Source organism: Crinia signifera, chromosome 7, assembly GCF_055691185.1.
Source record: "Crinia signifera chromosome 7, ASM5569118v1, whole genome shotgun sequence".
NCBI classification, from domain to species: domain Eukaryota; kingdom Metazoa; phylum Chordata; class Amphibia; order Anura; family Myobatrachidae; genus Crinia; species Crinia signifera.
The window spans coordinates 136340076-136352945 of NC_139223.1; the positions used below are offsets into that span (position 1 = coordinate 136340076).

The 12870-nt window shown below is 43.4% G+C and overlaps 1 protein-coding gene across 5 annotated transcripts in view; it reads right to left on the reverse strand.

Annotated features, from left to right (window-relative positions):
• KYNU (kynureninase) overlaps positions 1–12870 on the reverse strand; it is a 116695-nt gene that overhangs the window by 53672 nt on the left and 50153 nt on the right. The gene's annotated exons all lie outside the window — the stretch shown is intronic.

Here is a 12870-nt window from a genome sequence, read left to right on the forward strand (position 1 = left end):
TCAGTTTTATTTTATGGCACTGCAGTTTGCAAAATTGGCACAAGAGGGCAGTGTTGGCATAATATAAACATTTCATGAAATAAGATATGAAAATCTATATGCCGTAGTAATAGATTCAATGTTCCCATTTTAATAATCAGACAGCTGGAAGATGCTAACTATGAAAGGCAGGATGTTAATTCAATGTAACAAAGCACTTTTTAGTTTAAGCTAAAGCTTAACATATAAAACACATGTTCTCTTGACGATGGCATTCCTACTGTATTATTACACACATAGTCGTACACGCGGGCATTGAGATACAGGACCAGTTAAAGCACATACAAACCCTTGCACTTTATTCTTGCTTTTGACAAGAGCGTTCAAAAGAGTGTTCTGAAAAGCATCATGTACTTTGTATTTAATGAGCGCACCTATAGAACTCCATTATATTGTACCCAGCAGTAACGCTGCAGGCAACGATGAAATACAGTAGACAGAGGAAAGCAAGGCGAACACTTGTCAGGATGTCTAAATGTGCGAGTCCATCCACTTACATTATTTTATCAGCGATCACTGTAAAAGCACATTTACTAGGCTTTAGTAGCGGGTATTGAAAATATAAAATGTTCGCAATTATTGTTAAAAAAAGCTTTTACTGTCATTTACTCTCACATACTTTCACAGATATGGACGCAATTATGGTTTTAATTTTGTTGTTGATTTTCCAACATTTGACAACAACTCTATTTCTTTCCGTATGTTTTAATGCTGCCAAGATCTAAGAATTGTAAAGGATGTTTGTTAACTTTTCATGACTGTAAAAGTTAATTATTATTTATTACAAACAAAGAATAACTTTTAAGAACAAGTGCATTAATGAAATTGGAACATGCAATAAAAGCCTTTGTACTTTATATACAGAAAAGTAATATTGGGCCTGATTCAGGGGAATCCCTGCCCCAGGGAATGCCTAGGTTTTCTGGGGGATGCCCAGAAAGCCCTGATGGCACGCCCCCATACACCCGCAAGGGAGCAACAAGCGAAGGCAAGTCTTCACTCGCTGCCTTCGGTAGGAAGGCTCGCACATGCGAAGAGTACGTGTTAGTTCTATGATCGCTCGGGGTGCACATTCGCAGTCCGGTGAGTGAGTCTGAATCAGGCCCATAGTGTCCATTCATTGGGTTTTTACTAATTTGGGGCTTCTATTGAAGATGGGATGTTGCCCAAAGCAACCAATCAAAATGTACTTCTTATTTATTTAGTACCTTCTAGAAGATAATAAATATAATCTGATTGGTTGCCCATAGCAACATGTCATCTTCAATATAACTCCCATCTTAGTAAATAAACTACATAGGGTTAATAGATAGGGACTCAAAAAGAAAGGAACCTTAACTGATGTTTTGTGGGTAACGGCATTTATTCTGTAGCACTATAGGCTTAGTTCATAGCAGAATGACTCTAAATAAAAAATTGCAGGTTTATGGCACCATTGCACAATGCCAATAATGATCCCATTGATATCAAGTGGATTATTTTAATTCAGGATTGGAAATGTGGTTGACAGTCGGCCACTGCTAGGTTATGTGTGTCATAGTATCTTCCAATAGGTTCAGGGGAAATATGAAGGAACAATGACTTCATAGAAAGGGTAGTGGATAGGTGGAATAGCCTTAAATCAGAGGTGGTAAATACTAATGCAGAAGAGCAATTTAAACATGATTGGGATAGGCATAAGGATATCCTTACAAAGAAATAAGGATAAATAGGGTCTAAGGTAATAATATAGTATATAAAAAGGGGCAGACTAGATGGGCCCAGTAGTTCCTATCCGCCATCAAATTCTATGGGTGAGATTAATGGGATGCGATTTTTAGTAAGGTTCTCAAATTGCACCTTATTGCATTTTTCAAAAATGGAAGAATTTGACTATTTAATGATATGCAAATTTGTGGCAAAAAAAGTGCAATATGGTGTGATTTTTAGTCATGAAAATGTGCGATTTTTAGTCAAGAAATGTGCGAATTGTAGTCATGAAAATGTGCAAATTTGAAGACATGTGCGATTTGGGAGACATGGTAATGTACGTTTTTGCATAAAAACAAATATGGCATGGGGTCCCCCCTCCTGAGCATAACCAGCCCAGGGCTCATTGAGCCGGACCTGCTTCCAAAAACACGTGGGACAAAAAGCATAAGGGACCCCATCAGTGGTGTATCTAGGTGCCACACCCTGAGGAAGGCTTGTGATCAAGCAGAAACGCGTTGGTGGAGAGTTTAAAAGGACATAGAGGCCGTTGGACTGAACTTATCACCATACCATCTGAGGCTATTATAGGAGGACTTTTTTTCGGTGGAGGCCCGGGATCCCACTGAGAACTATCCCTCTGACTGTCCACTAAGCGACACAAATAGCCTTGATCATGGGTCTTCAAACTGCGGCCCTCCAGATGTTGTGAAACTACAAATCCCTGCATGCCTTGCCACAGTTTTAACACTCCCTTATAGCAAAACTGTGGCAAGGCATTCTGGGATTTGTAGTTTCACAACATCTGGAGGGTCACAGTTTGAACACCCATGGCCTTGATGATAAGGCCAGACACGGTACTATGCCAAATCATTGTGTGTATTTTTGTGTATTGAAATAAATTGTTACAGTTTTACACTATGTGCAATATTTAAATTTAAACCGAGGTATACAAGTGAAAGAGAAAGGGGATCGTTTTTGGAACATCAAACGTCATTATACGAGATATCTTGTGGCCTAAGAAAAGGCTCATTTGCGGTACGGGAAAAATCCTTTGACCTGAGAGATTTTATTATATGTTCATTTTTAATATCTACACTATGAAGGTTGCGATTTCTCTTTTTTTCTTGTTTTAAGGTATCGCATCTCTACAAGGCTCATCTACATCGAAATCCTTTATCTCAAGTGGGAGCGCCCTGTCAAACCTACTGTTCTTTGTATTAACATACAGTAGAGCCCAGTCTATAGTACCCAGTAAAAGAAAAAAGTAGTTGCCTGTATTTCAACTCTGCTGTTGTGGCTAGATCGTAACCTATACTAGTGTTAAACATAATTCTGTATTCCATAAAGTATCCAGTGTATAAAAAGACCAATGTGTACATTAATCTCTAGTGTATTTACTTGGTTCTTATAACACCTCCCCCTGAGTCCAGCACTTGTTCCAATGCAGAGTTAAGGGATGTACACACAGAGCGATCTTTCTAAGCGATTTTGACTGCATAGTCAAATTGCTTAAAAGGTTAGTAAAGATCTCTGTCAAGGTTAGACAAATCGTCCTTTAATATCGCTTAGTAAATAAGAGTTGCCAGGCAAGAATATTTTGACTTGATCGCTGGCCATCTAGTCAAAATCACTGGTATTCACTGCTGAGGGAGATATTCACTAGGTGATCTGCAATGAATACAGATGGAGCAGGCTCCATCTTTGCAGGGGCTGGTTATTCTATCGCCAGCCCACGCCAGCTCTCGCCAGCGGCACACACACACGAGATGCTCGCCCCTGGCTACGGAGCAGGCTCCGGCACCCGCCGCCTCCCTCGTTGCCCCTCGCTGCCCCCTATCCCTGCCCTTCTCCCTGAAGAGGAGATGGACAGGATGCCGCCGCGGCGCCTACCTGAAACTGGGACGTGCGTGCGTGTGAGACGCAGGCGCGTCCCAGTCAGATGGAGCGCCTCTGCGCCGGCGATCACCAGCGCAGGCATGCTGACGATCCCCATCCAAGGATCAGAGGCGCTCCATCTGTACCAACCATGTTAATTCTAGTGTAGTCAATCACTGATAGACAAAATCGCTGGTGCATTTAGTGAAATAGCTTAGTCAAAATCGCTGTTGTATCTAGTCAAATCGCTTACAGTTGCTCACTAACAAAAATCACTCCGTGTGTACACCCCTTTAGAGATTGTGGATTGTATTTGGAAACCCCCTCTAGAAATCCTGCATTTCCCCCTAGGAATCTGTATACAGTAATCAGTTGGAGGAGCAGAGCAGCCAAACAAGGACACGTTTACTTCCTTCCATAAAGGCCAATATCAGTCTGAACACAAATATCCAGTGAAGGGTATTATAATTTGTATATTTATTAATCTAGCCTGTTGTTGGTCAACAATGGAGGTCAACACAATTCATTTTGACTTGCCAATGAGCCAGATGTACTAAGGCTTGAAAAGTGATTGTTTGGAGATAAAATACGAAGAACCCAGCTCCTACTGTAACTGTTATTTTCAAACAGCCTATAACATAGTAGTTAGAGCTGATTGGCTGATATTTTATCTCTCTCCCCTTTACCTCTCTCCAACACTTGCTACAGCTCTCCTAATATCATTGACTACTTAGTATTAAAATAATATTAAAATAAAAAGGTGTGTAATGATAAATTAATAAGTAAAACAATGCTATTTTAATTTCTAATCGACACCAATACCCCTTTCATTTACAATCCGACCCTACCATAGAAAGAATGATATTATACCTGAGACATGTTGTGCTGATGTAATGATCCTACAAATAGAAGTAGTTTGCTTTCAGTTTATTTAACCACAGATCCTTGTGGGAAATAACCTGGAGCAGTGTGTCCTGGACACTTTATCTTGTTTAACTTATCATGATTTATGGTCAGCCACTTCCCCTTAACAGGGAACACAGCAGATACGGTTGTGATTTGTGAGGACAATTTTTTTGTGTGTTTTCGGAAGACAACCTGCTAATATCTATATATCTATTGAAGACGACAGCAAGAAGACACTTGTAAGCTCCTGTGGCTAATTACTGACCGTGACATATCTCGCTCTTCAAGCGTTCCTGTAATTACATATATATTACCGCAAAAGTAAAAGTTACATTTCTTATAATAGCTACTGGATACGACAGTATTAACCCTTTGAGTGCCGACATCTCTGTAAGAGATGTGCAAAATATATATATGCTAGCGTCGCTCACATTTGTTATATAAAGTCAAATAAAAAATGGGTACTTGTGTATTTTCACGGCGCCCGATATATCGGATGCGATATCGGCCGATATATCGATGCGATCCGAAGCTATTTTTGACCTGTTCATAATGATTTTATATAGTGTGGCGAGCGCAGTAATCCACGTCCGCTCGCCGCGCTTCAAGCTAGGTGGCTTGCTGCGCTCACCACACTATATAAAATCGACTCCATGCGTAGTGGATAGTGGGGGTTATGAACAGGTCAAAAATCGGTTCGGATTGCATTGATATATCGGCCGATATCGTATCCGATAAATCGGCCGATATAGCATCGATATATCGGGCGCCTTGAAACTACACAAGTACCAAAACATGTTGTGTAAAAAAGATATTTCCTATATACAGTAAACATTACAGGTCATTATGATGAATAAAAATGTTTGCTTGGCAAATTTTACACCAATTTTGACAAAGTCACTTTACGCTCAAAGGGTTAAGCTTTTGTTCCTAGGGTGTGCACAGCTGAACTTATGCTTTTAAATAAAGGACACAGGCTTATTATGGAAATTTAAAAAAATAACATTTGTCAAATGTTTTTCTCCCTGTTCAGATTAGATGTTTCCTTGTACCATACTGCTATGGACTCCATCCAGTCATTGAGACACACAACCCATACAGAATGATAGTAGTCTGTAGGCAATATAGTTGTTGTTGTTGTTGTTTTCCTCTATGCATGGGTATACAATTTAGTGAACCTTTCAAAATAATGTTTTTCTAAATTCTAAAGCTTTTCATTAAAATAAGGCTTTACAGATAGAAATGTATTACTTAAACTAAAAGACGAGTTAATAAACCATTTTTCAGCTTATAAACTTCCACAGAACAGAAAACCTCAAAACAAGCAATTTAAAATATGACCACTAGATGGCAGCATTCTATCATACACCGTATCGGAATAACAAAGCACATATAAAAGAATTTTTAAAAATAAAATAATTACTCATTTCTTAAGGGCCAAACATACTGTTCTTTTCAAAGACGTTTTACATAACAGCAAATTAATATATCAGACAAAGTATAATCATTTAGAGATACTGGCATTAAAATATCTGGGAATAATGATACATTTCTGCTCATGCTATTGAAATGCTGATATACTGTATATGTATGTACTGAGCTTCTAATGCAAGTTTTATCCAACAGCAGATTTTGTGGTTCAATCATTTCAAATAATGAGAATAAAAACCTATTTTTAAACACAGCTCTGTGCAGTAGATTGCATTAGGATCTACAATGGTAGTGATAAATAAATATAATAAATTCAAAACAATTTAATTTCATTACAAACTAGCTGCAGTACTTGTCTCAGCTCAGGTGAGGTCCTCCTTAACGACGGCCATACAGCAGTGGCAGTACAGCCGTCGCTTCCATCACGTGTATGCATCCGCGACTTGGTCCCTGCCACCACAGATTTTGGCATCAGTGGGGTCTTCTAGAATGTATGGGGCTTTAGTGCTTGGTACAGGTATGTCTTTTGTCTTGGTATGGCTTATTGTATACAGAACTGCTGCCTTATGCTGTTAGTGGTCCCACGACAGAAAGCAGTTAGTTTAAAACTAGGTAGCTTTACTGTGTGCCAGGACATTACTTTATGGTGTAGGGCATTACTTTGGGGTATCATGTGTAAGAGGTACTATTGTATAGGGCATAATATGGTTCCAGGGGCATAACAGTTCTGATGTCACTTAACTAATAGGGCATCACTGTGTGGGCCATAATATGGTGACAGGGGCATAACTGTGGGGCATCATTTATAAGGCGCATTATATTGTTGGGAATAACCCCAGTCAGCAAGCAGGCAGTTCAAAAGTAGGTACTGTACCTACAAAAGTGGGCACATACTGTGTGGACATAATTGGGGTGTAAGGTAGTCCTTCCATCCAAGGTCGCACCTCTTGCAGTGAAGCCCTTGCAATGTTACCTCACTATTTGTGCAAATGTTTAATTTTTATAATGTTCATTTGCAGGGGAGGGTGCATTTATTACTGGATGCCAAATTATCTAGAAACATCCACCACCCAGCACATGCAATAGATACTGTACATCCCCTATGCCAGTGGTGGCCAACCTGTGGCTCTTGAGCCTCATGCAGCTCTCCCCCCTTGTAAAGTGCGGCTCCTGCTCCCACTGCTGCCCGCCGCCCACCGTCTGTCCCATTCCCCCCTGCGGCCGGTTCCCTGAATCCCTTCTACTTCTGAGGGGAGGAGAGCGCGCATCGCGCATCTCTCCTACCCCTTACTGTGCATCCTTGTGACTGGGCCGTCCGCCAATCAGAGCTCGTGGGCCAGCAGCCAATCAGGAGCCGGCCAGTGAGCTTTGATTGGTGGGCAGCCCAGTCACAGGGAAGTGAGGGGAAGGAGACGCGCGGTGTGCTGTGCTCTCCTCCCATCGGTGACATGACAGGAGGACTGCAGGCTGTCAGCAGACTGTCCTCTCCCCGCCTGGCAGTGTCACAAACCTGACTTGATTCACACTTATTTCCTGATGCTGGTCTGGTTCCTAGCTGCTGCTGTTGCAGCTGCTTTCCATTCCTTAGTGATTAACTCCAATGAAGCTTCCTGAGTTCTGCACTAGTCACATGTTCCAGGTACTCAAGGTATAATTCTTAGTTCTGGCTGCTGCAGCAGCAGACAATTAGCAATCACCTGGAGGAATATAAGCCAGCTTCCCAGAGTCCTCCTTGCCTTGAACAACTGTTCATTCTGCTTTCTGAGTGGTTACCCCAGAGACAGAGAGTGCCAAGGCTCCTGGTTATCCAGTCTCCAGTTATCCCAGCTCCAAGTGTCCTGCTGCTACTTACCTGGTTCCGGTCATCTCCAGAGACTCCTGCTAATTCCATCCTGCGGTTGAGTGAGCAAGCTATTCCCTGCAGAGGATACCACTGGCACTGGCTAGCAATCTCCACTAGCTCTCAGGCTAGACCCCTTGGCTCCCAGGCCAAACTACCTTCAAACCTATCAGTGACTTTCTTCCATCTCAGTCATGATCTGCCGACAGGCACTGTCTACCTCACAGTCGACACTCAGCTTCTGCCGTCTATCCCTGACTAACAACATCTGCGTCATCCCTGACGTCCATCAGTTGCTGCATCTGAGTATTGTCACGTTATCATCTATTGTCGACATTGTGTCAACTGTTTCCCAAAGGGCCTCCAGAGACTCTGTGCTTCCGTCATCTCCTGGTGACTAACAACATCCGTGTCATCTCCGACGTCCACCAGTTGCCGCATTCAAGCATTGTCACACCTACATCTGTTGTCGACATCCTGTGTCAACTGTTTTTCCAAGTGTCTCCAGAGGTTCTGTCACTCTCTCCAGGTTATCTACATCATGTACTGACGACTTCCAGGTCATCACCACCGGCTCCCAGGCTATCCCGCAGCTCCCAGGCTGCCAACTGTCATCACCGGCTCCCAGGCCGTCTCGCAGCTCCCAGGCTGCCAACTACAACTCCGGCTCCCAGGCCATCCCGCAGCTCCCAGGCTGCCAACTGTCATCACCGGCTCCCAGGCCGTCTCGCAGCTTCCAGGCTGCCAACTACAACTCCGGCTCCCAGGCAATCCCGCAGCTGCCAGGCTGCCAACTGTCATCTCCGGCTCCCAGGCCGTCTCGCAGCTTCCATGCTGTCCACTATCTTCCCCGGCTCTCAGGCCGTCTCCAAAGACATTTCCTCATTTCTCCAGTGTCCTCACTCCCAGCCCGCGTCCAGAGGACCAGGACAGGGGGCCGCGACCTGCTTGCCAGACGCAGCCAAGCCCATAGTTCCTTGCGGGACTCCCTGGTGAACACCGCTGGTGAGTTAGACTCCGCGCCCCTGCTTCTGGTCTCCGCCAACCCTCTGGTTCGCTCTGGTCGGGTTCCCAGTGTATGTCATATATATATAAGTCTCTTGCTCAAATCTGCCCCCAGAGTTTCTCCTGTGTCAGCGAAGCTCCCAAGACTCCAGGCTTCCCAGTCTCATCTGAGAATCCTCCAGTTGCTATACCTGTGCCTCCAGTCGTCTCCCATCTGACTGTCGACATCCTACGTCAACAACTCCCGCAGCTTCCAGACTGTTCACTGTCAGTTGCCAACACTGAGTTACTGTGCCCTGCCTTCCCTGTGTAGGTCATACCAAACCTTCTATATCCTGCTTCCCAGTGCCCTCCACTGGCCCACCACAGTCACAGCTGAGTACACAAGAACCCTCGTTGCTGACAGGCAGCAGCAGCAGCAACGGTGAGTGCTGCTGCTGGGAAATTTGCACTGTGGGGGCATAGCAGTTTGTGACACTGTGGGGGCATAGCAGTTTGTGGCACTGTGGGGGCATAGCAGTTTGTGGCACTGTGGGGGCATAGCAGTTTGTGGCACTGTGGGGGCATAGCAGTTTGTGGCACTGTGGGGGCATAGCAGCTTTTTGGCACTGTGGGGGCATACCCGGCACCGTGTGGTGCATACCTGGCACCGTGGGGGGCATATGTATATATGGCACTGCACTATTGGAGGCATACTGTATTTGTATCACACCCACCCAAGGGGGTGTCAAACACACTGTCAAATCACAGACAGCCGGGTTCCTGACGGCCACCTGCTATTTTCCCTCGTGGGAGTCCTCGACCCCCATAGAGGGAGAATAGAGTAGGTGGCTCACGTAGCGAGCCCGCAAGGGGCTTAGTTGTGCTCACCATGCTGTCCGGCCAGTCGGGATCCCGACGTCGGGCTAATGACTGTCGGGATCCCGACTGTCGGACCACACCCCTCTACAGCCCCCGGGAAAAAGAAAGATTGTGATGATCAAGATGGTTCTAATCATTGATGATCATATATCATGACCATTAATGTTTTACCCATGATTATAGCAAACAAATATCATTTATTTTTTTGAAGGGGGGGGGGGGGTTGGGTTGAATATGTTATAATTAGATGTTCTTAACCTAATTTAATCATAAGAAAACAAACGGTCTGAGCATTTTAGAAAAAAATACCAGGTAAGTGTAGAAGGATATTTTTATTGGTTGCTGGCTACATGAATCAGAGGAAATGTTAACTCCTGTAGAGTGCAGTGACTTGTAATCTACAATGTGTTGTTGTAGGGATCTGGCATTAACAGAGAGGATAACTCATTTACCCTTTCCTACATAGCTGGGACGAAATCATGCAGAAACTTTGACTTAAATAAAAATATGCTTGCTAAATACTGTATATTGTCAGATGCCTACACATTGATGCCTACACATTGATAGGTTGGTAACAGAATTGAGAAAGGTTGTTAGTCGGAACACTGACTAAGCTGTGTACACACGGTGCAATTTTGGTTACGTATTTGACTAGATAGTCAAAATCATATAGTAAGTTTGCCAAATTTGCAGTGTTGACCCTACATGCGATACCGATGTGCGGCCCTGTGAGGTAAGTATCGCAAGTAGAGGTACTGTAGACTGTGTAGGCAAGACAATTTGGACTTTGTTATGTGTACAAGTCTTTGCCCATAGGCCAAATAGCACTTAGTCAAAATTGTAAGTAAAGATTTACAATTAGAGGGAAGGCCAGATAGTGAGCATGAATGTAGCTGCGAGGCTAATCTTCCTAGCCAGATGTTCATCGTCTGCAAAGCTACTCTGTCAGTCACTTCATTGGTTACCTGTATTCTACCGTATTCAATACAAAATACTTTTACTTACACACAAGGCCATGAACCAAGCTACACCAACATACTGTACATCTCTTCTCTTCTCTCAAAATATCTTCCGACCCGACCTCTTAGCTCCTCACAAGATCTACGTCTCTCATCCACACTCATTTACCCGCTCCCATTCCCAATTGCAGGACTTTCTTTGGGCTGCACCCTCTCTGTGGAATGCCCTCAAACACACAATAACATTCCCTGAAAACTCATCTCTTCAGGCAAGGTTATCAAATTCCAGAACCGGACCCTTAACCTTCATATACTGTTCCTATCCAATCCCATCCCCACTGTACAAATGGTTTCCCACCATCGATGTCACAGCAAAACCAATGTTTTACTTACAGAGTAACACTTTTATATAACACAGCAGGGTGCAGTGGTGTTTTACAGGACCCTCTATGTATTTCCTAAATATATAAAGGTAAATCATTTTCTAGTGTGTGAATATCCCAGATGGTAGTGAAAGAGTTATACTATATGGCGACACTTCTAGCAGCAAAGTAGTTACTGGCTCCTTTACCTTATTTTTAGCATATCTACAGTATGTGGTAAGCATCCAGCTATTTCAGCACAGTGTATGGTACGTTTGTACTTTCTTTCTGAGCGGCGAGGGAAAGAGCATTTTCCTTACACATTAGCATCAAGATCTCTTTCCAAAATTAAATATAGACTTTCAAAACAACTTGAATGTCTGCCATTTATGATAATTTATATTTCCCTTAACTTTCACACTGTAGAATGTCATGTGCCTTGTACTTAATTTCCAATGTCCCCCCTAGGTTGATTTGATGAAGCACACGTACACGTTGAACTTACAGCAAGGAGTATTTTTCATTTATGGCTGTCAGAATATGTATGTGTACCCATGTCAAGCACTGAAATTAAATAGCTCTGCTTATAAATGAGAGATCATTTGTCTCAGTCTAATCAGCATAATACCCCTTTTATACCTACAAGCCGGTTGGCACCCAGGATTTTAGACCCGGCTCCAAGCCGGGTGCAACCCAGCTTGTGACCCCTTTTACACCTGCCTCCTGACTTGGCATGATGCCGGGGGGTGGCGTCACTGGGGTCGGTCCTGTGCCGACACTGGGAGATGAGAGCTTCTCCCAGCGCCAGCTTTTCCATTGCAGTGAACGCCTCCCGGGTCGCATCATCCCGGGTTACCCGTTTACACTGCACAGCAAGCCGTGTTCAACTCTGCTTGCTGCCAGGGTTGAAATGTCGGGTCTCAAGACCGGGACATTTCAAATGGGTGCTTTACACCACCTGCAAAATTACGTACGTGTTAACTTTGTTTCAGGCATGCCAGAAACTTATAATGCTTTGGAAAACAGTAAAACGGTCGTTTATACAATCAAAATGGGGGAAAATGCGAATGTGGAACTCTGGGTAGATGCTCTATACAGCTGTAGTCTCCAGTTTCTGTTGGAAATATCACAAACTGGACAGGAAACCAGGGCTTTAGAACATATTGGGAAGGACACTGCTACTTTTCATTGGTCCTCTCGCTCGTACTTACAGTGTAGCAGTCTATTGTAAAGAGCCGACAAAGACCATTTTGAGTAGTCACGCAGGTGAAAAATGAGATATGACATAGGAATGTCCATCGACCATTGATCATTTGAAATCATTGGTGGTTTACGCCCCATCAGATGCTTTTTCCAATGATGGGGGAGAACCAAACAGCTTTCCATTATATAGAAGCATCAGATGTTCTTCCTTCCCCTATGTGTGGCGGGACACTGAACATAGCACCACATAGCAATGTTGGAGACTGAGTACTAGTAATGTATTAATAGTATACGTAACACTATAAATAATAACATTACGTTTCCAGGTAAGCAAGCGATTCTGACTTTTACAGTATTTGCAGGTACCTTGGATGAAGACGGGGGGGGGGGCTGACATCATGGACATATAAATGCCAATAGAAGTGTAAAATGTTTTAATGTTTTCTGGCATTTGTTTTAATATGTTCAAATTTTGTCGTCATATTCGGTTATAAGTTATATTTGGGTCATTGGTGGTCTCGGCATTATATGGCGGTCACTGATTTGTTCTTTGCATTATGACAGGCATTGCTATGTCTTCTACATTATTTGGCTGGCACGGTGACACTGCAACAGTGATATGGTAGTTACTGTGACAAGCTCTACATTATGGCCCTGACTCTGGTTGACTTGGTAAGCTGCCAAATCGCCGCCCCCC